Genomic DNA, 24,531 nt, shown 5'->3' on the forward strand with positions numbered 1-24,531 from the left:
TTATGAAAATATCCATCACTGTCTTTGATGTGTGGTTTACAAGGCCTATTTACCATCTGTTGCATGTTTCTTTCTTGGTTTCAGTGGTGGACATGAACTTCATGTTTGATACATAATTGTAAAAAAAAAAAGAACATGTTGCTTCCTGCTTGTTCAAAGGCTGAACGTTGAGAGCGACGTTTTCTCAATGAGCTGTGGAAACTCACATGTCATAACCTCCAAGTCTGATGAATGAGCTCCATTCCAGGTTGTTTACAGACAATCTACAGACCCCAAAAATATACAAATAAAAAACAAGAAGAAAGGCAACTGAACTTACAGGAAAATGGCTAGCTGACCAAATACTGACTTGTGTATATTGAGAAGCAATGGCCCTTACTATTTCCCATGCTATCAGTAAATTAAAGGTGGAATAAATACCTTGAGTTTAAGATGTTAAGTATAACCAAAATTTTGAAAATAAGTGACTCATCAGATGAATTCTGCATGTATTTGTGGACCTCCTTCATTAAAGAAAAGAAACAGCCCAAAAAAAAGACAACAAAAAATCCTATTGGTCTAATATATTATTGAATAAATAAATCAATTAAAATTAAAACACTAAAAACGAAACGTGTCTCACAAACAGGGATACAGAATAAGCCTGATCAGATCAGGTCAATGAAATGTGACCTGATCGTAGAAATGTGCAAACGTATAAGCATAGTATAGGTGAAGAAATGGTAACAGTCTAACAAATACATTTTATCCAATTTCCCACCATTCTTTTAGTCTGCTAAGGTTCAAATTACCATGTAGGTGCAGCCTGCAGTATAGTCAAACTTGTATGTGGGTAGTAATTCCTTATAGCATGAATATTCCACTGCAGCAATTTGTCAGGCACTATGTCTCTCCCCCACGATGCGTGTTCCGCCCTGCTTCTTCTGGGGCATGATAAATGTAATATGAAAATATTAAAAATGGACCACACAAGGCAGACTGGAAGCTTGTTGGAGAAAATGCCATAGAATTATAAAAAGTAACACTCCTGAGATCAGTGATTGGCTGCAGCGATGTTGTTGCAGCGTCAGTCAAATGATAAATACTGGGAAAATGGTTAAGACTCAGCACTGTACCGGGGAAGGAAAGTAAATCTGTTTGTTTTTTAGACCTAACTGAGTCTGTGGACAGGTAATTGGTGAAATTGGACAGCCCTTTTAAATGCATAATGTTTCACCTAAGGCTACCTTACACAGTGACTTGTGTCTGTGTGTCCCAGTGAAAGTGATCACTTTTTTGCCCCCACAAGTTACCATGTGACACCGGCTGGATTTTTGTGCATCCCCATTCACTATTATTATTTGCAATTTGAGCAGCCTAAAAATGTGGCTTTATGTCACACTGCCACAAGCCGCTGTGTAGACTTAGCCTAAGAATGGGAAATCTATGTATAAAGGAAACAAAATCCTATGAAAAACACAAGATAAAAGTCAATTTAAGTCGAAGAAAAGAAGCCTAAGGTAACTAAACAATCTCCGAGCAATGCTGCCATTGCTACTACTACCAGTGAGCTAATCTTAGCTGGGTCAAAGAGAATGACGACACCATAGTAAAGGGATAGTCCGGTCTAAAATGAAAAGTCTGCAGTCAGTCTGTGTGATTGCAGACTTTTGAATCCTCCCAGCGCACGTACTGTGAGCTGCAAGAATTCACCATTCTCTGACCTGGGAACGGGGGTCCGGTGTGCGATATCCATATTCCCGCGACCTCACTCAATAAAAGTGTAAAGAACGATACTGCGCCCCATCTAGTGGGCTCGGCTGTCCAGTGGGTGCAGCCTTGCTTAATTCAAGTGTATTGAGTGAGGCCGCGCGCACTAGACAGGTTCTGGCCGGGAGTATGCATATCGCATACCTGACCGCCATTCCTTTTAGCCCAGACAACCCCTTTAAATGTAAAAATTGATATATTTGTGTTATTAATCAATTCTATAGACATCATTATATTGATTTGTCCATTTGGGCCAAATGGTTTGATCATTCAATAGATTCTTGTGGCTGGGAAAGAATATCATGCTATTGAGTTAAAGGGGCATTCCCATCTCCAAGATCCTATCCCAATATGTAGTAGGTGTAATAATAGTAATATTAGCAAATATCTCCAATTAGAAATGTAGTATAGTATTTTTAATTCACTATCTCTCTTTTCTCATGGGCAGGCATCGCAGGACCTTAGGTATCCATGGTTACGACCACTAGCAACTAGATAACTAACTGTGACTTCATCAGTGGATGTAACCATGGATACCTAAGGTCCTGTGATGCCTGCCCATGAGGAAAGAGAGATAGTGAATCAAAAATACTATACTACATTTCTAATTGGAGATATTTGCTAATATTACTATTATTACACCTACTACATATTGGGATAGGATCTTGGAGATGGGAATACCCATTTATAGGAGCTCCAAGTGCTTTCAAGACAATTCACATAAAAAAAAACCCCAAGGGCAAAGTCATGAGAAGCGTTTACTGTATATATGAAAAGGATCAGCTCTTCAACACATGGGTCAGCGGAGAGGAGCCATGGCAAAAGAGCCACTTAATCACTTGCCTTTAAAAAGCGATAACTTTACTGCAAAAGTATATAAGAAAGCAAGTCAACAAAGAGCATAAGAGAAAGCTGCTTCCCTTGTTGGTACTGAGTGTTTGTTGAAGGACTTAGCTCTTAGTGCCTGCAATACAAACTCAAACACAGCACTCACAGGGCGAAGTGAAAGTTTCCTCTAAAATAACCTCTCACAGGACGGTTCTGCTATGAAGGGTACAGCTAAGGACACAAGTCGAAGATGAGGATTTTTGTCTCCTCTGCAATGGTTTCAAAAAGAAATAAAGTTATCAGTGTCTGAATATCAGTTTGCCAAACCCAAGAAGAATTACTTCAATAAAATGTCAAAAATATTTATAACGATGTCATTGCAGATGCTTTACTAACTGGAGAACCCTAATCCTATTTGATTTTCATGTAGTGTGAAAATATGTGAACAAATTTAATTTGGACCCAGTTCATTTAGGGTTCTAGCTCTATGGTATACTGGCAAGAGAATTGCCATTTAATAAAATGTTGAGCATCCATGGCCCTAGATCACATGACATTGCGGATTGGTACATTTTTAAAGCTATATAATATCTTTGTCTTTTCCAAGAAAACGTTAGAGACACCTAACCTCTCTTCACTAGTGATGGGAATTTGCAAGAAGTAAAGAGAAAAGAGATGAAGAACAATGCATTATTTTACTATGGGTAGAAAGAACTGCTAAAGAACAATACAATCAATTAACATAATAGGTCAATGGAGAGATCCTAGACACTGTATGGGGACATTCTTCTTTCAGTGCCATATACATGGTGACAATTGGAACAGCTGAGCACACAAAGTACATTACGTGTCCCTATTTCTAACAAGCTGAAAATCTATAAGGACATGTCGCCTGTATGAAACATTAAAAAGATAATACAAATTATGACATGACTAGGCATACAGTTTTTTTCTACGAACACGAAGTAGCTGGAGGGTAATTTTGCTCTTCCATCCTATAGGATATAGGGGCAAATAAGAACCGGCATTTTTTTTTTGCAGGTTTACTAAGTCACAAAACAGTTTTGAGGTGTCCTACAGAGGTTGTCTCATTAAGGTTATAGATCAGCTGAATTCTCGGGAGCCCATATGGGGCAACTACTTTAATGACCTTGAAGCATTTGTAGAGTGTGTAAAAGTACTAAATTGTACCTGAATATTTCCGGCTTTGCGGTTTTAGATCATAGCTTGCATGCAGTCAGCTAAGCTTCTTCTAAACTATTATCTTCCACCAGACTATCGGTTACCATCATATCAAGTTTAGTCAGGCACAACATTACTGTACATAGTGACTGACCATAGACTGACATTTAACAGGTCTATAACTGGCTTTTTGGACATCTCTTAATTTGCCTCCAGAGGTTGTTTCCTGAACCTTTAAAAGTGACCTTGTCCCAACCTTTCTCAGCTTAGTCTAGTCATCCCAGGAATGCCTGTTGCTCCCCTGGGCAGAGTCCATCCTGTCTAAAGTATCCATGATGGCAATCAGTATTCCAGAACCTCCCATCAGTTAATACAATGACTTCTAATCACAATTAACTACTTGACACCTCTCCTTAAGGCATAACATGAAGTCCTACTGAAATTGGGTTAATGCTGGAATGTCATGTGTGGGATACTGACTAATTTGCAGCAGCAAGCTTCCTAATGTAACCTTTTGTTATGTGTCTGATGAATGTAGAGAAACAATAGCCCCCCAGGGCAGGACTTTCCTTGCATGTGAATAGGTGTACAAATGGTTCCAGGTGTAGAGCAACAAGTGCCCAGATAGTTCAGATTAGGTTTTTTTTAAGATTTTTTAAGTGGACTTCCTAAATGTGTGAAATGATTATCAGGTCACATGGAAATATAGCATAGATTTGTAAACTAACCCTATATCCTCTCTGCATATGCCCAATAGTCATTACCAACATTCGGATTAAACATAGTAGGTCTTCTGGTTTACAAGATCTTGGTTGTGGACTTTAATATAAGTTATATTTAGTAATATAATAAATATATAAGGGTAAAACTGGCAATATACGCTATAGAGCTGTTGGCTGACATTTATCTCTACCAAACCTGTGGCTTGGGTGACTCCTGAATTATTTACTGATTTACTGTTTTGAGAACAAAAGCATCTGATATGCTGAAATCCAACAGCCCGGTCTTTCTTGCTGGGTAAGGACTGGTCACCCTTATACAATTTAGACAGTCAACCAGTCCCTTTCAAAATAACTGGTTTGGCTTACCTTAAAGTGTTGGCCAATAAATAACATTCATAACAAATCCACAAGTTAAGGGATAAATGTATCACCTGTTGGGACCCCCACCAATAACGGGAACAGGGGTTCCTTGTACTCCATTTGAATGAAGGTGTGGTGATTTGCACACTAACACTCCATTCAGTGTCTATGCTAATGATGGAAAAAGACAAGTGTACTGTTTCTTAGATAGGTTAGGGTCGCAGAGGTGTGCCCCTAAAGACTACACATTTATCACTTATCCTGTGCTTTGGTGATGGTGAGAAATGTCTTTTGTTGACCAACCCCTTAAATCTAATGTACATGGCTGTTTTGACAGATCAGTAAATTTCTGCACTAATTATTTCACACATTACGGATAAAATAATTGTTTTTCATTGGCGGTAAGCCATAATCGTTAACATTGAGAGAAATAAACACTTGAAATAGATCACTCTGTTTGTAATGACTCTATTTAATATAGGAGTTTCATTTTTTGTATTGAAGAACTGAAATAAATTAACTTTTTGATGATATTCTAATTTAGTGAGATGCACCTGTATGTCCAGCAGTGGAGCCCCCAACATTTACCTACCCTGTGATAAATGTTATTTATAGTCAAGCCCCTTTAATGCTGCCAATTACATCCACAATTAATCATTCTGCCGTTAATTGTGTCAAAGTGATCACTAAATACCATTGAAATTTAAGGATTTCTTTAGTTACAATTCTTGTATTGAAGAACTGAAATAAATTTACTTTTTGATGATATTCTAATTTACTGAAATGCACCTGTGTCTTGCATACAGCCATTTTCAATTTGTAGAGAATTTAAGGCTGTGTGCCCACTATGCATTTTTTAAGCGTCTCCGCAGCGCCAATTCCGCTGCAGAAACGCTTAAAAAATGCTTGGTAGAAGGTCTGCCATGTTCCCCAATGATAATCCGCTGCGGATTATCATTGTAGAAAAATCCGCAGCACTACCAATTATTTTGCGGAATCGCAGCATTTTCGCTGCCATTGACTTGCATTGGAATGCATGACATCCGCATCACTACATGTGCACATGCGGATATCATGCGGTTCAATGTGCGGATGGTTCCCGGGTTTGGAGAAGAGGAGACTCTCCTCCGGACCCGGGTACCATGGTACCTGTAAAAAAAAGAATAAAAAATATACATTATACTCACCTTATGATGGTCTCCGGTGTCCTTATCCGATCCGTCCTGGCTTGCCAGCAGCTCGAGATTGTCTAAAAGGACCTGCCATGACGTAATTTAGTCATGTGACGGGTCACGCGACCGCTGACGTCGACGGTCGCGTGACCCGTCACATGACTAAATTACGTCATGGCAGGTCCTTTTAGACCACCGCGAGCTGCCGGCAAGCCAGGACAGATCGGATAAGGACACTGGGGTCCATCAGAAGGTAAGTATAATATTTATTTTTCATTTTTTACCATTCTTTCGGTCACACTATATAAATCCATGCCAGTTGCATATAGTGTGACCAAGTTGTCAAGCACTTTCCAAGTGATGCTAAAATCGCTTGGAAAGAGCTTGTCAACCCGCATGCGGAAAATGCATGTGAAGAACGCTTCACTTCCGCTTGTCCCTGGCAGGAAAAACGCATGTACAATCCGCATGCGTTTTTTCTGCCAGGGAGATGCAGAAACGCTCAGGAAAAATCCGGAGCATTTCTGCATCGTGGGCACATAGCCTAATACTGACTATTTGTACCATACTTATCCCATACCTGATGCATTGATCATGAAATTTCTTTTGTGTAATTGCCCCCATGTTTTTCATACAGATCTTTTTATATGTATATATATATCAATAAAAGTATATTTAGGCTGTGTGCCTACGATGCGTTTTTCAAGCGTTTACGCTGCGGAATATCCGCAGCGTAAACGCTTGGGAAACGCTTGGTAAACCTTACCCCATGGTTTCCAATGCAATTCCGCACTTTCAATGCCCATGCTGCGGATTTTTCCGCAGCGTTTATGCTGCGCTCAAAAATCCGCAGCATGTCCATTAATTTTGCGGAAGCGCTGCGTTTTCGCCGCCATTGACTTGCATTAGAACGCGCCAATTCCGCAAGACTGCATCTGTACTTGCGTAATTGGCGCGTTCTAATGTGCGGATGGTACCCGGGTGTGGAGGACAGGAGACTCTCCTCCACACCCAGGTACCATAAAAATAAGAATAAAATAAAAAATAAAGATTATATTCACCTTCCGACGGCCCCCGGACTCCTTCTCGTCGCTTGCCGACAGATCGTGCAGGACTGAAGGACCTGTGCTGACGTCACAGTCATGTGACGGCAAGTCTTTCAGTACAGCGTACCGCGATCTGCCGGCAGCCAGCACAGCAGCGCAGCAAGTCTCGGGGGCCATCGGAAGGTAAGTATAGGTTTATTTTTTTATTTTTAACCATTCTCTCGGGTCACACTATATAAATCCATGCCGTTTGCATGGATTTATATAGTGTGACCTAGTTGTCACAAGCACTTTCCAAGCGATGCTATAATCGCTTGGAAAGTGCTTGATAACCCGCATCCGGAAATGCAAGTGAAGAACGCTTCACATCCGCATGTCTCTGGCAGGAAAAAGCATGTACAATCCGCATGTACAATCCGCATGTACAATCCGCATGCGTTTTTTTCTGCCAGGGAGATGCAGAAATGCTCAGGAAAAAATCCTGAGCATTTCTGCATCGTGGGCACATAGCCTTATAGATTATTCTCTCATGGCTATTCATTTATTTGTAGGTTTGTTAAGCACACATAGCCGTTAACATGCATGCCTCTAATATGGCCCATGTGCATTATGGATCCTAAGTTTTATTGTCTATTAGTCAAATTTTGGGGTTTTCTTTACACCTGAAAGTGGAACTCCACACCATGTAAAAGTATACCTGGAATGAGTTTATGAATGAAAAAAATGAAAAACTCCTATGTACTTCTCATGCTCCTAATTAGAAAATACATCATACCTAATTTAAAAATGTTCTACAACAGAGAAAGTAGAGACGTTGATCCATTCTTCAAGTGACTCCTCAAAACTGTTCTTTTTTTAACCTGTTTTTGCCCTGTCTTTGCTGTATTACATAATAATTATTCATGTTTGAAATATGACACGTTGACTATGATATTTCATATAAAAATTCAGCAAGTTGGCTAGAGAGGAAACCACTGGATGGAATATTGTAATTGACATATTAGTAACAAACCGATGATTAAAATAAACGTGGGAACGTCCTGACTCCTTATCTGACGTATTTTTTGCCTTTATCCTAAAAAGTTAATTACAACACACGTATAGAGATCTTTTTTTTTAACCAGAAGACGGAAGGGGTAATCCAACAAATACTTTGAAAATGTTTGTAAGACCAGACAGGCTTCAAAAATATGAAACGACTTTGTCTGCGGTGTAACGCAACTCAGACTCTCCCACTTCACAGGCAACTGGTCTAACCACAAAGGCCACCAGACCTTCTCCTTTAATGCTGCTGCCATTTTACTTCTAAACGTGGTTCTGAGGCTGCCGCCTATGTTTGTTTATGTTTGGAATTTGGGCATATTTCCCGCAATGCTAAAAAAAAAAAGATGCTGAGTTAACTCTATGTAGAAAATCAGACGCAGCTACTGTAGCGTTCAGAAGATCTGACGAATTGTCATCTCTCTGGTTGAGATCAATGCCTTCAGCCACTACTTCCTCTCATCGTGTTTGCATACAGCACGCCATAAGTGCCTTACAAACATGTGCCGCACAACTGTTGACAGAACAAACAGTATTGTCTAAGGACCTGTCAATGTTTGCTCTTCTTATTAACTTTTTTTGTATTCTGGAGGCTACTAGATGTTTTTTAGGTTAAATTAACCAAAATCTGATGATATAGGTGTCCACTTGTAACAGTTTTAACCACATCAGAGACACTGCACAGCCTTTTTATTCTACCTACATGATCACTGCCATCTATATAACAACTGTACATGTGCGAGTTCCCGATTTCCAGAATGCTTTTGAGTATTTTAGTGTCTACCGCCACTTTGTGGTACTTGAATATTAATACTTAAAAATGCTAATAATATAAAACATAAACAAATTGCTTGGCGTGATAAACAGGATTGTGCCCTATGGATAGTGGGGATCCCCTATTTGGGCTATCTTATAATACAAAGTGCATATAGGGGTCAAAAATCAGTTATTATCTTTGTTTTTCATTCTAATTATTTATATGGAAATATATTTTTTTCTTAAAATATGGAGCGCATGTGATTTAATCAATATAGTAAAGGGTTCTTTACAGTTACAGTAGACAAGTTAGCCATATGAAGTATGACAGCATATAAAAAGGACTAACTGTTTATCTTGTGATTAATGGTATTAAGAGTTATACTGTATTTAGAAAGGACATGTCAGCTCTCCTGACATGCCTGTTTAGTAACTTTTTTTTAGATAGATAAAATCAGCACTAGCGAAATAGGGTACTGAGCCCCCCAGGTACATACTAATCTTTCAATATAGTCCAAAAATAATGGAGGCAGCACACCATATGTAGTAGAAAAATATCAATTCTATTTAATAGCCCAGGTGGCGATGTTTCGTTCATTAGTAGTAGCTTGAAAAAGGTTCACACTGCTGAACTGAAACGTCGCCACATGGGCTATTAAATAGCATTTATATTTTTCTACTACATATGGTGTGTGCCTCCATTATTTTTGGACTATCTGTCTCTATCTATTTATACAATGTTTGCACTTTATCTACGTTAGGATTTAAATTATTGGACATTATGTATGGAAGCGGTGACCCCGATTCATCAATTTTTGTGTAACATTTTTCGGCAATAAAATTTTGTATTTTAGGAGTTTTCATTTTTTACCGCAAATTTGTTACGGCTTTTGAGTCATTTTTACACTATTTCTTTCAATCCTTTTCATTTTGGGGGGATTGCTCAGCAATGTGGGCATGATTTTCATTATCCAGATGTTATTGGCTAAGACATTATTTGTGACTTTTTCAAAAAGTCACAGAATGTTTGCACCATTGTACTCTAGTACCCTAGCGGAGTACAAAAAGCAATCTATTTTTTTCTCATGCAGTTGAAGACAAATGTGCAACATTTTAAAGCTTATTGAAAGGATTGGGCAACATTTTACTCTAAAAAGGCGAATATAAACAAACTTTAAATTTGTGTTGAATTCATGAAACATCTTGCATCATTAAGATTCATTTGGTGCAAACTCCACCAGTGGAAACAGAAAGACAAGACAGAAAAATGACTTAATAAAATCTGGGGTCTATTTACGATGTGATATGTTAAGATACACTTGATCCCGAGGGAAATTATAGTATCACAGCAGCACAACATAAACAAGAAGATGAATTACTTAATTAATTAATTTTATTTTTTTTTAACTTAAACATTTAAGTTAATTAATTTTATTTACAAACAAGGAAAATTCAACTATTGTGCATTGGTCTTTATGCAAGAAGTGTACATTAAAATTAAAGTGAAAACTGACTGCTCCAACCTAGAACTTCATGATCATGTGTGAAGCTTCATGCATAGTGATAATGATAATCTTTATTTCATATAGTGCTAACATATTCTGCAGCGCTTTACATACTTTATCATGGCTGTCCCCATTGGGGCTCACAATCTAAATTCCCTGTCAGTATGTCTTTGGAGTGTGGGGGGAAACCGGAGACCCTGGAGAAAACCCACACAAACACAGGGAGAACATACAAACTCCTTGCAGATGTTGTCTTTGGTGGGATTTGAACCCAGGACCCCAGCGCTGCAAGACTACAGTGCTAACCACTGAGCCATGGTGCTGCCCCATTCTGACCTGCCCGATTAGATTCATTGGGGGCTGTAAAGACAAATACTGCAAAATGTTGCATGAATATTGGAAGCCATGAAAGGCCTCAATCACACCTCCATGAAAAAAATGGTACCAGTGCCATCAGTGTTTTTGATCAGTTTTTCATAAGTGTTTGGTCCGTCTGTCCGTATTTATCATCATTGTGTCATCAGTGTTTTTCACAGATGGATAAATAAATCACAAATCTTCTCCTATACTTTGCAATGTTAATTACGGACAGCACATGGATACCATACATGTGCTGTACCTGTTTTTCATGGACTCCTAGACTTGTATTGGCTCTTTTCATCAGTGACACTGGAAAAAAATGGACATGTCTCCATGAGTTCTACATGGACACACAGTCCGGAAAAAAAATGATGTGAATAACACCATAGATTATAATGGGTATGTGTGGTATCCGTGAAACATTGGGATACGCCACACATGTGCAACACGGATGTCTGAATGAAGCTTTTGATTGGGGCTCAGTAGCTCTAAGTTATGGCCTTATTCACACAGGACGTCACTTTGACGCAGGGTAAGGTTTTAATATTAGAGGTTAAGACCATTCCGATTGTGGTACACCTTGGCGCTGGTGTGATGGCTTTTACGCTTTTTTTGATCAAAAACGGTGTTCCCTGTGTTATTTATACACATTGTTGCTTTTACTTTTTTACTTACAGCAGGGTACTTGTTGATTTTGTTTCTGCCTTGAGTTTTGTGTGTTTGATGGACAATGTGAACATGCTCCTATTTTGCATGCATACACCAACTTGTACTTCAGTTATTTTTTTCAGTTTAGCTAACGCTTTTTTGATTGAGGCTCAGTAGTTCTAAGTTATGGCTCTGACGCTCATAGAAGATATCATAATGTCGCACAAATCCATGTGTTCATGTATGCAAAAATGTGTATCTAAAAACTCCCATTACATACATGAATGGGATAAAGAAGATGCTGTCAGTTTATAAGGCGGACTCAGCTTCTCTTACACTCCATAAAAACCTTAATTATTCTGGATGCATAACAGCCAATGAACACAATTGGACCGCTATTAATTTCTGCATATGTTTAATATAAAAATAGTTTTAAGAACCATGGAATTTGATTTTGCAACCAAGCCTTCTCATCCCGCGTGAATTAGAAAAAATGCTGCAGTTAGTTTTAATACTCAGATACAATACATGTACTGTGTAGGGTTTGGCTTACATTTTAATAGGGTTTCGATACATTAAAAAAAAAAACTTGTATTCAGGCGATACATTATATTATATATTCTTGTAAATGGCTTTTGTTTCAATTTATTTTTATACTTAATGTTACCAAGCCCTCATAGTAGGGAACACTTTGGTATCACATAACAGTGTGGTCTCAGAGGGTTAACTGGAAGCTCTCAGATCCCAATGCAAAATTTGGAACCGGGCCTCCCACTGTGATACAAAACTTGGGGCAGAGGGACATTTTGGTCCCTTTAAGGCTCCAAAGCCCAAGTGCACCTGATTGCTTTGTGTACTATATAGTTATGATACATATAAGGATACATTTGACCATTTTTATGGTATTTATTCTGCATAGCACCAAACTTGTAAAAACTTTAAATGTGTAGGTGCCACCGGTTCCATGGTGTCCCCCCAGTCATTCAGACAAAATCAGAATATTATGTAACGGTTGCTATAACTCATCTGGCAGGAACACGTACAGTTCTGACAAATCCGCTTCATATGTGAAGCATAGAACGTCTACATACAACGGTTAATAAACAAGCCCGGTCTAATGGATCCGGCGTGTGTATCTGATGCACGCTCTGTTTATTCCTATTGCTGAACTGTAAACATAGGGAAACAGTAGAGCAGCAGGCGCAAAACGGGAATCAAAGCAAATAATCCTAAAAAAGGCAATCACAGCGATGAGTGCACAGAAAAAAGCTTCCACTGAAGTCGGGGTCAAATTATGCTGTTGTTTTTAGAAACTACCGTCCTCATTTTTTCTGCTGTATGAACTCTGCCATAAGGGTGGTTAGTCAGCAAAAGGACTATATACTATATCATAAATCTTAATGTTTTAGTGGATCAGCTAAGAAATCAAGGTCTTCAGCAGAAAAGACATACTGTATATATACAGACAAACTGACTTAAGTCTTAGGGCATGTGCACACGATTAATTGGCAGGAAAAACGCAGTGTAAAATACCCACATTTTTGTTGCATTTTTTACATGCAGATTTTTTCCCCACTCATTAGTATGGGTGAAATCTGCAGCAAAAAACTGACAAAATTGACACGCTGCAGGTTTAAATCTGCAAGGATAAAATAAGCAACGTGTGCACGAGACTTCAGGAATATCATTCACTTTGTTGGTACTAGGAGATCCTTCAGGTTTTGTGACAAAACTGTGCTGAAAAAAAATGCAACAAAAACACAACATGTGCACAAAGCCATAGAATTATTAGTGATTTTACATAGAACTGGCTGTAAGCATGTATTTATCAGTATTGCTACAGTGTATAATATATTAGGCAGATGCTGGTATTATTCCACACAACTACATAAATATTGCTGAAGTTAGATAAATTATGTGAATATTTGAAAACCGCGATCTTGCCCTTTCTTTAGCTAAATTAAGTGTAATTTTACTGAGAACTTCCGATTTCATTATACTATCATAGGTTGGGCTTAAGGAGCTCTTGACCAACACTGGCCGTCTAAGTGAAGAGAGAATTGCTATAAGGGCCTCCACATGAACAGAACAACCTATCTACAAAATATGGGCCCACTTCAATCTCTCCACAATTGTTAGAACAGTCATTGTAAGTCAGAAAGGCTGAAAAACAGAACATCAGACTTCCACATAGGCATTAGTATCCCAAAATCTGAATAGTGGAAGTAATGAAGAGGTTGGCCAAGTGGTCCTTCTCTGCCTCCGCCATCTATCATAATAGTGACGCACTTTGGAGGGAAAGCATACTAATCATTGTTTACCAGTCAAGAACCCTCTTAATGCCGGCCTTTCAACTTCAGATAAGTTAGGGATTATGAGAACACAGTGACGAGAAACTTGGCTTAGCCAAATACTCAAAAGTAAAAGTACATAAAAAAAATAAAAAAGGACTAGTGACAAAAAAAATGAAGAAGATTGCTGACTGACGGCAGGCTAATATACACAGAGATGAATTTGCCGTTTAACCCTTTCGTGTTGCTTAGTTGGATAACTTTTCTACATTGGGATAGCATAATGGGTTTTCCTGCATCCCTGCGTAATATCACAAATAAGAAAACATGAAATCATTTTGGCCTTTGTCCAAAGACTGATTCAGCTCTGTTACATCTGCACGAGATTTATATACCACTACGACAACAGTCTCTACCGCAATATAAGCACACCGCCTCTTTGCATCATATATCGCGGTTTAGAAGTAAAAGGATGGCTTTCTGCAATATTGATTTCTAAGTACAAAGAGCGTAAATTGAGGGTCCTAAAGTGTGAAAGTGAAAGAATCCTAAAGGGAATTGCACATTTTATTGGATACTGCTGTTATAGACCGTACTTGCTATTTATTCTGACAGCCCTGTTAAGGAGGCTGCAGAATTATATCATTAGGCCTGTAATTGCACATAGCAGACCCCCCTGTAAGACAACAGGTGAAATTTTACTAGCCAACACCACGACTAGCAATTCCAAATATACAGCGTTCTCGCCAGCCCTCAAAAGAAAACCAGTCAGTGCATCAAGGAAGTGGAGGCTAATTGTATAATGAAGTGCAGGCAACTTACTGTATATACTCATTGATGTGTAGATAGATAGACAGACAGATAGACATGTACTGAAAAAAATGGAGCACATCTAAGAAATAAGGGTGCAAAGCCTCCTTGACAAATACCAAACCATCAAGATAAAAAGAAAACTGGAGGCAGCACAGGTAGATGAAAGAAAGAAAGATATGGCATAGATAGATAGATAGATAGATAATAGAAAGAAAGAAAGATATGGCATAGATAGATAGATAGATAGATAGATAGATAGATAGATAGATAGATAGAAAAAGAAAAGCAGGCAGCACTCCCAAATTATGCAAAGAAAAAGTGGATCTATAGTTATCCCATGGAACCATTAAACCAGTAACATTTTCTTAATAATTTGCGATGACAACCTCTTAGTTTGTCACATACTATTATTTCACCATTTATTATATTAGTATTGGAAAGAACAGATGTAGCAGAACTGAGTTTGTCATTTGATGGCCCGTAATGTAACGATGATGGATGACTGTATCTAGGGTTTGTCATACGACGGAATGTAAATATGTTGCATTATTTTAACTCTTAACTCTTAAGTTCTGACACCACACAGAATAAAGAGTTATCATGAAATATGTGCAGCACTGCTACATCTGCATCCTAGTACTTTATGACTAAACTCCAGTAAGCACAGTGTAGCGCCATGTGCCTGGGTGTGCACTGCTCTCCCTGACCCTCTATAACTGTGTGCATGAACATTTCCCAATAATGACATTTTATGGGCAGTAACTATACTACGCTAAGTGATCATTTACCCTGAACACCTACTATCATTATATTTGGAAATCTATAGTCAATTAATACCCCTCTAAGTTCTTTCCATACCTGACAATTATCACACCGTAATAAGCTCCAAAACAATCCAGCTGAGACTTTATTACTTGCTGCCCAATTCTTCTTTACATGGAGACAAATGTCTTATAAAAATCCACGGTTTTTCCAAGAGTTGATAAAAGTGTCAAATCCGGGGTTAAATAGAAAAAAAAAAAGTAGCAAAAAAAAAAAAAAAGATGTAATAATCTTCTAATTCATTATTGCTTTTGTTCGAAACATCCTTTTCCTTCGGGGATTTTAACCCTTTAAGACGGAGAGAGTTTTCAGCAAAGTTTGTGCTTGTTTTGTCCTCTGGCTGTAATTATAAATATTTCATTCTCACAGGAGGACCACCCTGAAGCAAGAAAGGAGTGATCTGATTTCCATGAAATCTGCCTCCTCCATAAGTCTCTAAGTGAAGCAGTAAGTTTTCCTGCAGTTTAATGGTCTTGTTGTTGTTTAGCTGGAAAAGGTGTCTGGATTTGTCTTCTTTTTTTGTCTCTTTTGCTCAGTTTTTAAGGATATGTTGAAGGCTGAGCAGTCAGACTAGGCACTGTGTGTGGTTGGGATGGGGAGACCCAGAGGATTCTCAGCTCTCAGCATGCTGTCTGTGGTTACTTGGGCTGGAAGGAAGATGTGGCATGGATAACATGTGGGATGCGGATTGGAATGCTCTAGAGTGAGGGGGTGGAGGAAAGCCCATTCAACCAGCCACATTCCAGTGGGAGAAGCACAGACAAAAACAAGGCACTGAAATGTATACATGATAACCTTTCTCAAAACCCCGACTGACATTTAATAATTATTCAGACTCATTAGAGTTGGGATTATTACTATGGTTAATGCATCTTTCTTTTCATATTATATAAACATACTATTTCTAATGCAAATATATACATTCTAAATGCATAATATATAGTGCTAGGCTGTACATTATCTACATATAAATGATACATAGTCTCATATGTAGTATCCATATACATACACACATTGCTATGCTGTTTATTATATACAAATTGTATAGTGGCACACTGTACATTATAGAAACAAGAAATATAGTGCAATACTGTATATTAGACTAAATATAGTCCTTTGCTGTACATTTTATATTAATATTTATCTATACAAGTATAGCTCAGGTGATATACATATTATTTAGTGATTTATTGTACAAACATTAAATACAAATATAACAGATGATATTATACAAATATATAGTTCAACTGTATATTTTCAATAAATATAATAAATGAGAGCAATGTACATCATGTAATATATGGTACAGCTTTGTACACTGTACACAAAATAGAAAAAAAGTCACTCCTGTGGCCATATGCATGTGGTCCTCTTTCCTATATGATGCTTTTCCTATGAGCCAATTTATCTGGGTAAAGAAATCCTAATAATAATTGTATTTCTATAGCACCAACATATTCCGCAGTGCTTTACAACGGGGATAATTACAGACAATGTAAGAGGACCTGCTTTTGCAATGTCTGCTTCTGTCGCCAGGCGAAGCCGTATTCATTCTGTGGGGGGTGCTGGTGAGAGAAGAGACGCCAGAATCAGAAGCTCCGGTCAGCACAGGCTCTGGTCAGCTAATAAGATTAGGGTGACTGGCACATACAGCGCTGTTTAGTTTGGCAGAATGGGTGTGTGTGCTGTCTAGCTGGGGTTTTCAGCTTTCTGCTCCAGACAGTTAGAAAGCACCGCACTCTACTTAAGCTTCCAGCTTACTGCTGGAAGCTGCCAGATATAGCCTTGTGCTCCTCTGGTTCAGTCCTGGCAGTTCAGCTTCAGTATAGTGTGTTTGTTTCCTGTTTTTGACCTCTGCTTGATTTATTGACTATTTATTTGCGTCTTCTGATGTTGTACTTTCCTAGCCCTCTTGGTTCTGACCCAGCTGCCTGGCCACTTCTGCCAGCCTGCACCATCATACAGCAGCTTATTCTATGGCTCCAGCGCAGGTGCCCCTGTTTATGTCCAGATCCCTGTACAGGGGCTAAAGGGTGAAGGCCAGGCCAACACCTGGGATATGGTAAGCGGAGTGGCATGCGCTAAGCCTGTTCGTGGTAGCCATTTTAGAGCTCCCAGGCGACCACTGACAGAGCTTCATTACAGTTAGTCTTAGATCATTAGCAGAATGGAGAGCACTGTTAGGGTGGCAGACAGAAATGTGAGATGTAGGGCAGTGCAGAACTGTGGAGAGCTTTGTGGGTGAGAGTGATAAGTTTATATTGTAGTTTGTAGTGGATAGGTAACTAGTGCAATGACTGGCACAGGGTGGAGGCATCAGTGTAGGGGTTGGACAGAAATATGACCCTGGCTGCTGCATTCAGGATAGATTAGAGAGGAGAGAGTTTAGTAAGAGGGAGACCAATTAGTAGAGAGTTGGAATAGTCCAGACAAAAATTAATCAGATTCTGTTCCTGGATAATAGGGCTAAGAGAGCTGTTCATGTTAGTAATGATAAGAGTGCTGTCCCTGGGTAGTGGGGCTAAGAGAGCTGTCCATGGGTAGTAGGGCTAAGAGAACTGTTACTGAGACGTAGAGCTAAGAGATCTGTTTTGGGTAGTAGGGCTAAGAGCACTATCCCTGGATTGTGGGGCTCAGAGTGCTGTACCTGGATAGTAGAGCTAAGATAGATGTCTCTGGGTATTAGGGCTAAGAGAGCTGTGTCTGACCTCAGAGTCCAAGATGAACTGCTCCCTATGCTAAGTACTGGGTGGCTGCATATGCTCTGATTCAAAGATGGAACCACACAAAAATGCTGGCTGACTGCATTCACTTTTTGTGGTGGCTTACTGTGTTTGCTTTTTGTGCTGGCTGACTGGATGCACTGCGTTAACCTTTTGTGCTGGATGACTGCCTTCACTGCGTTCACCCTTTGTGCAGGCTGACTGCATTCATGGTGTTTACTCTTTGTGTTGGTTGACTGCATTCACTCTTTGTGCTGGATGACTGTGTTCACTGTGTTGGTTGAATGCGTTCACAGGGTTCACTATTTATGCTGGCTGACTCCGGTCACTGTACTGGCTGACTGTTTACTCTTTGTGCTGGTTGACTGCATTCACTGTTTATTCTTGCTGACTGCATTCACAATGCTGGTTGAATGCGTTCACGGGGTTCACTGTTTGTGCTGGCTGACTGCGTACACTGTTTGTGTTGGCTGACTGCGATTACTGTTTATGTTGGCTGACTTCGATTACTGTGTTCACCGATGGGGCTGGCTGACTGCGTGCATGGCGTTCGTTGTTTGAACAGGCTGACTGTGATCATTGCATTTACTATTTGTGCTGACTGACTGTGATAACTGCATTCACCATTTGTGCAGGCTGACTAAGATCACTGCTTTCACTGTTTGTGCTGGCTGACTGCGTTCACAGTGTTCACTCTTTGTGCTGGCTGACTGCGTTCACTGTTTGTGCTGGCTGACTGCGTTCATAGTGTTCACTCTTTGTGCTGGCTGACTGCACTCACTCTTTGTGCTTGCTGACTGCATTCACTGTGCTGGTTGAATGCATTCATGGGGATCACTATTTATGCTGGCTGACTCAGTTCACTGTTTGTGCCGGCTGACTGCATTCACGGTGTTCACTCTTTGTGCTGGCTGACTGCATTCACTGTTTCTGTTGGCTGACTGCGATTACTGTGTTCACCGATGGGGCTGGCTGACTGCGTGCATGGCATTCGCTGTTTGTACAGGCTGACTGTGATCACTGCATTTACTATTTGTGCTGACCGACAGCGATAACTGCATTCACCATTTGTGCAGGCTGACTATGATCACTGCTTTCACAGTTTGTGCTAACTGACTGAGTTCACAGTTTGTGCAGGCTGACGGCGATCACTGAGTTTACAGTTTGTGCAGGCTGGCTGCGATCATGCAGTCACCATTTGTGTTGGCTGACTACGATCACTGCGTTCACCATTTGTTTCACCATTTGTGCAGGCTGATTGCGATCACTGTGTTCATGGTTTGTGCAGGCTGTGTTCACGGTGTGCACTGTTCACTCTGACAAAGATGCCACCTGCTCCTTGTGCTGGCTTCTACTACTCATTGCATCTGGTCAGATTCAAAGATCGCATCAGCTCCCTGTGCCGGCTCCACCCCACTCTGCTAAGCACTGGCTGGGGTGATGTCGAACGCAGCCAGTACTTAGTAGAGGGGGTGGTGCCAGCACAGGGGAGGCTGCCATCTTAGATTTTGAGCTCCGGCGCACACTTCAACACTGCTGCTACCGGCTCTCCACTTTCCCCGTACAGAGAGCTGGTCGGAGCAGTGTTGAATTGTGTCCTGACCTCGTGGGCCGCATAAAATTACATGGTAGGCCGGATTCGGCCCGTGGGCCTTGAGTTTGACACGTATGCTAGGGGAAGTGTTTATTTATACCAATTTGAGATACCCATTATATTTACTTGGCTCTTTTAGCTATCGTGGCTGTCATATAAGATGTATTCCAGTACCAGTTTTTGGCTTAAGAAACAGGTTCCGTTGCAGTTTGCACATTTTTAAATGTTTTATTTTTCTGTTTCATAATAAAGCTATACACTACTGTTCAAAAGTTTGGGGTCATTTAGAAATTTCATTATTTTTGAAAGAAAAGAACATTTTTTTTCAATGAACCTAACATTAAATGAATCAGAAATACACTCTATACATTGTTAATGTGGTAAATGACTCTTCTAGCTGCAAACGTCTTCTTTTTATTGCAATATCTACATAGGTGTATAGAGGCCCATTTCCAACAACCACCATTCCAGTGTTTTAATGGTACATTGTGTTTGCTAACTGTGTAAGAAGGCTAATGGATGTTTAGAAAACCCTAGAAAACCCTTGCACAAGTATGTTAGCCCAGCTGAAAACGGTTTGGCTGATTTGAGAAGCTATAAAATTGACCTTCCTTTGAGCTAGTTGAGAATCTGGAGCATTACATTTGTTTGTTTTATGAAACTCTCAAAATGGCCAGAAAAAGAGAACTTTCATGTGAAACTCGAGTGTGTATTCTTGTTCTTAGAAATGAAGGCTATTCCATGAGAGAAGTTGCCAAGAAACTGAAGATTTCCTACAACGATGTGTACTACTCCCTTCAGAGGAGAGCACAAACAGGCTCTAACCAGAGCAGAAAGAGAAGTGGGGGGCCCCGCTGCACAACTGAGCAACAAGACAAGTACATTAGAGTCTCTAGTTTGAAAAATTGACGCCTTACAGCTCCTCAACTGGCAGCTTCATTAAATAGTACACGCAAAATGCCAGTGTCATCGTCTACAGTGAAGAGGCGACTCCGGGATGCTGGCCTTCAGGGCAAAGTGGCAAAGAAAAAGCCATATCTGCTAAAAAAAAATAAAAAAATGGTGCCATTTTCCAAGACCCGTAGTGTCTCCATTTTTCAGGATCTAGGGCCGGGTGAGGGCTTAGTTTTTGCGTGCCGAGCTGAAGTTTTTATTGATACCATTTTGGGGTAGATACGATGTTTTGATCGCCCGTTATTGCATTCTAGCGTTTAGAATTTTTTTCTCGTTATTCCGTTTACCGATCGGATTAATTAATTTTTAGATTGATAGATTGGGTGATTCTGAATGTGGCGATACCAAATATGTGTATGTGTTTTTTTTTTTTTTATTATTTTATTTTGAATAGGGAAAAAGGGGGTGATTTAAACTTTTATATTTTTTAAATATTTTTAAAAACATTTTTTTTCACTTTTTGCATGCTATTATAGTCTCCATAGGAGACTAGAAGCAGCACTTGTCTGATCGCCTTTGCTACATAGAGGTGATGAGCAGATCACCTCTATGTAGCAGAAGTGATCCTGTGCTATGAGCGCCGACCACTAGGTGGCACTCAAAGCAATCAGTACATGACAACCACTGGGGTCTGCTGCAGACCCAGGGTTGTCATGCTCACCCATCAGTGACCCGCGATCACGTGACAGGGTCACCGATGGGCGGGGTAAGTGATGCGCTTCCGACGCGGCGTTGTTAAATGCCGCTGTCAGAGATTGACAGCGGCATTTAACATGTTAACAGCCGCGGGTGAATCGCTATTCCACCTGCGGCTGTTGTGGGCACATGTCAGCTGTAAGAATCAGCTGACATGTGCCCGATTCAGTGCGGGCTCAGCGCTGGAGCCCGCGCTGAACAGGGGGGTGACAGCCTGGGGCGTACTAATGCGCCCCAGGCTGTAAAGTGGTTAATGAACACAGCATTCTTTACAGCACAGTGAGATGGAGGAGTGGGGGAGGGTTTGCTGAGGGAGATGATCCCTGTGACACCATTTCTTACAGTCCTTATCTTTCTGCTTGACAATACTCTGCACTGCTAGTTCAGGAACTCTACCTGACCTGTGCTTAGCTTCACTCCTGACTTAAATACTTTTCACTTGCAGGGACGCTTCTGTGAGATGGAGAACACACACACCACCTTTCTCTTCGGCTCCAACCTGACAGTAAACAACTTCCCCACAATCCCCCTGGGGCTCTGCTAAAACCCTCCTTGTCTTCTGTGACTGTGTTAACCCCTCCAGTTGCTGGATGCTTCTGGAGCACAACACTTTCTGTCTCATGTGTTTGTGTTACTTCTAATAGTTGCTGAATGCTTTTAAAGCAACAGCACTACTTGTGACTGTCACACTCTGCAACAGCACTACTTCTGCATGACACAGTTATACTCACCTCCTATGCCGACGCTATTCCAGTTGTGTTGGCCCTCACGGTCCCAGGGGTCTCGTGCGGTTGTTATGACACGTGATCCTGGCGCCCAATCAACGCTGGCGTCACTGTCCCCACCTTCATACGAATTGAACATGAAGAGGAAGTCAGAGATCAGCTGCAGCCCTGATCTCCTCTTCATGTTCAATTCGTATGAAGGCGGGACAGTGACGCCAGCTCTGATTGAGCACCAGGATCACGTGTCATAACAGCAGAACAGGAGCCCCGGGGACCGCGAGTGTCAACACCGCGGGAATAGTGCCGGCACGGGAGGTGAGTATAAGCTATTTTATGTTATCGGGGCCAAACATTTGGATCAAGAAAGGGGTTGTCCTGGTAGTGGGCAACCCCTTTAAAGAAGGGAAATAACATTGTGTGATATATTACAATTGTCTACTTTATATAATTTTATATTGTTCACAAAAAGAAATGAAAAAGATTTTGATCAAAATATATGCAAGCTCACAACCCACGTCAAGGGTCCTCATTGTCTTGTAAGTCCCTAGACTAAAAATCTTACATTGTTTTAATTTTTTTGTTGCACGTTTTTAATCTTTTTGCAGAATAGATCACTAAGAGGGTTGACAAGGAGATCTGTCCCCCTCAAGAAGACGTTGTGGCAAGCGTGTAATAAAACTTATTTTGTGTCTGGTTATATTTGTGCATAATATAAAAATGTATTTATCCCTATGGTCGTTGTTTGTGTTAGGTTCCGGAAGTGTTAACTGCGAGGCCAGCCCCTGGAGGGGAAAAGGTGTCCCTATAGGGAAACCAGTTGGAAGGTTTTAGGGATATAGGAAGTAAGTATTCAGTGTCGGAGAGGAGGTGAAAGGGAGAAGACAGGTTTACCAGTGGAGGAACTACAAGGCTCAGCATGGAAAATAGTTACAGAGGTGGCAGGATATCATGGGCAAGTGAGGACCCCTTCAAGAGGAATAGTTATAGGCTGTGTGCCCACGATGCGTTTTGTAAGCGTTTCCGCAGCGGCAAAAAACGCTGCAGAAACGCTTAAAAAATGCATGGTAGAAGGCCTGCCATGTTTCCCAATGATAATCCGCATGTGCTGTGCACATGCTGCGGAAATTTCCGCTGCGGATTATCATTGCGGAAAAAAACGCAGCACTACCAATTATTTTGCGGAAGTGCTGCGTTTTCGCCACCATTGACTTGCATTAGAACACATGGATTCCGCTTCATTAGATAAGGACATGCGGAATGCACGCGTTCCAATGTGCGCATGGTACCCAGGTCTAGAGGAGAGGAGACTCTCCTCCGGACCCGGGTACCATAGAAAACTGTGAAAAAAAGAATAAAATAAAAAATAAAGATTATATTTACCTTCTGACGGCCCCCGCTGCACTCGTCCTTTCAAGCCGGCAGCTAGCGATGAACTGAAGGACCTGCGCTGACGTCATAGTCATGTGACGGGTCACGCGACGCTGACGTTGGCAGGTCCTTCAGTGTACCGCTGCCGGCAGCCAGGACGGAGGGAATAAAGACTGCGGGGGCCATCGGAAGGTAAGTATAGATTTATTTTTTACTTTTTACCATTCTTTCGGTCACAGTATATAAATCCATGCCGGTTGCATGGATTTATATAGTGTGACCAAGTTGACAAGCACTTTCCAAGTGATGCTAAAATCGCTTGGAAAGCGCTTGTCAACCCGCATGCGGAAATGTAAGTGAAGAAAGCTTCACTTCCGCATGTGTACACCCACAACACTCGTTTGTCTATAAGGTGCCAGGGTGTAGAGAAGCAGCAGCTCGCGCACGACTACCACTTTGTGCACCTTACACAGCCAGGCCCTTTAAAACCCTGCTGTTCTGTTCGGGTCTACTATACACTTATAATGTTCCGGTCATTTTTGACGGGACCTATTAAAGTCTTGATTTTTAGCTAATTTAAGTGTTTTATTTAAATACCTGTTGCATTATTATACTGTATGTGAACATAGTTGTTCATAAACAAATGAAAAATGAAATCAAAAACTTAATTTTTATTTTTTTTGTATCAAAAAATGTTACATGGCCTTATTGCAATATTCATGCATATTGCACATTTGCACATAAAAAATATATATTCTTTATATAACTGTAAACTATAACTAATAACATCAAATTGTATGTAAATATATTTAAAAAATAAATAAATAAATAGAAAAAATAAAAAGTTCAGTTTTTTCTATATAAAATGGTAAATATGGTTCACGGTGCTAAATTTACTGTTTGCATTCGTCACAAGTATAATTTACATGTCTTTTGCATAAGTACTTTGCACAACTGCAACATATCACATTTGTTTTGTGATTACTTGATGTTGGACAGAAGGCGCATAGTTTCCATTTTAGGCTGGTTGCGTTCTTGGTGTAGGCAGTGGAAGCCATTGGTTCACTTTCTTTAGCATGCTGTTGGATCCTGTGGACAATGGCTGCCACTCCATCATCTCTGTGTGTTACTTTTCTTTCATCGATTTATGGGCTAACCAGTGATTTTCCCAACTCC

General features: G+C 40.3%; 1 protein-coding gene across 2 annotated transcripts in view; it reads right to left on the reverse strand.

Moving 5' to 3' along the window:
* The window catches only part of GLI1 (GLI family zinc finger 1), a 184,996-nt gene extending 169,047 nt beyond the window's left edge, over nucleotides 1-15,949 (reverse strand). For both annotated transcript variants that reach the window (XM_073663323.1, XM_073663324.1), the window contains exon 1: nucleotides 15,332-15,949. The gene's annotated coding sequence lies outside the window, so the exon portion shown is untranslated. The remainder of the gene's footprint in view (nucleotides 1-15,331) is intronic.
* Nucleotides 15,950-24,531: the final 8,582 nt, after the last annotated feature.

This window comes from Phyllobates terribilis, unplaced genomic scaffold (genome assembly GCF_046119375.1).
Source record: "Phyllobates terribilis strain yellow unplaced genomic scaffold, ASM4611937v1 Scaffold_2__4_contigs__length_985480577, whole genome shotgun sequence".
Lineage (NCBI taxonomy): Eukaryota > Metazoa > Chordata > Amphibia > Anura > Dendrobatidae > Phyllobates > Phyllobates terribilis.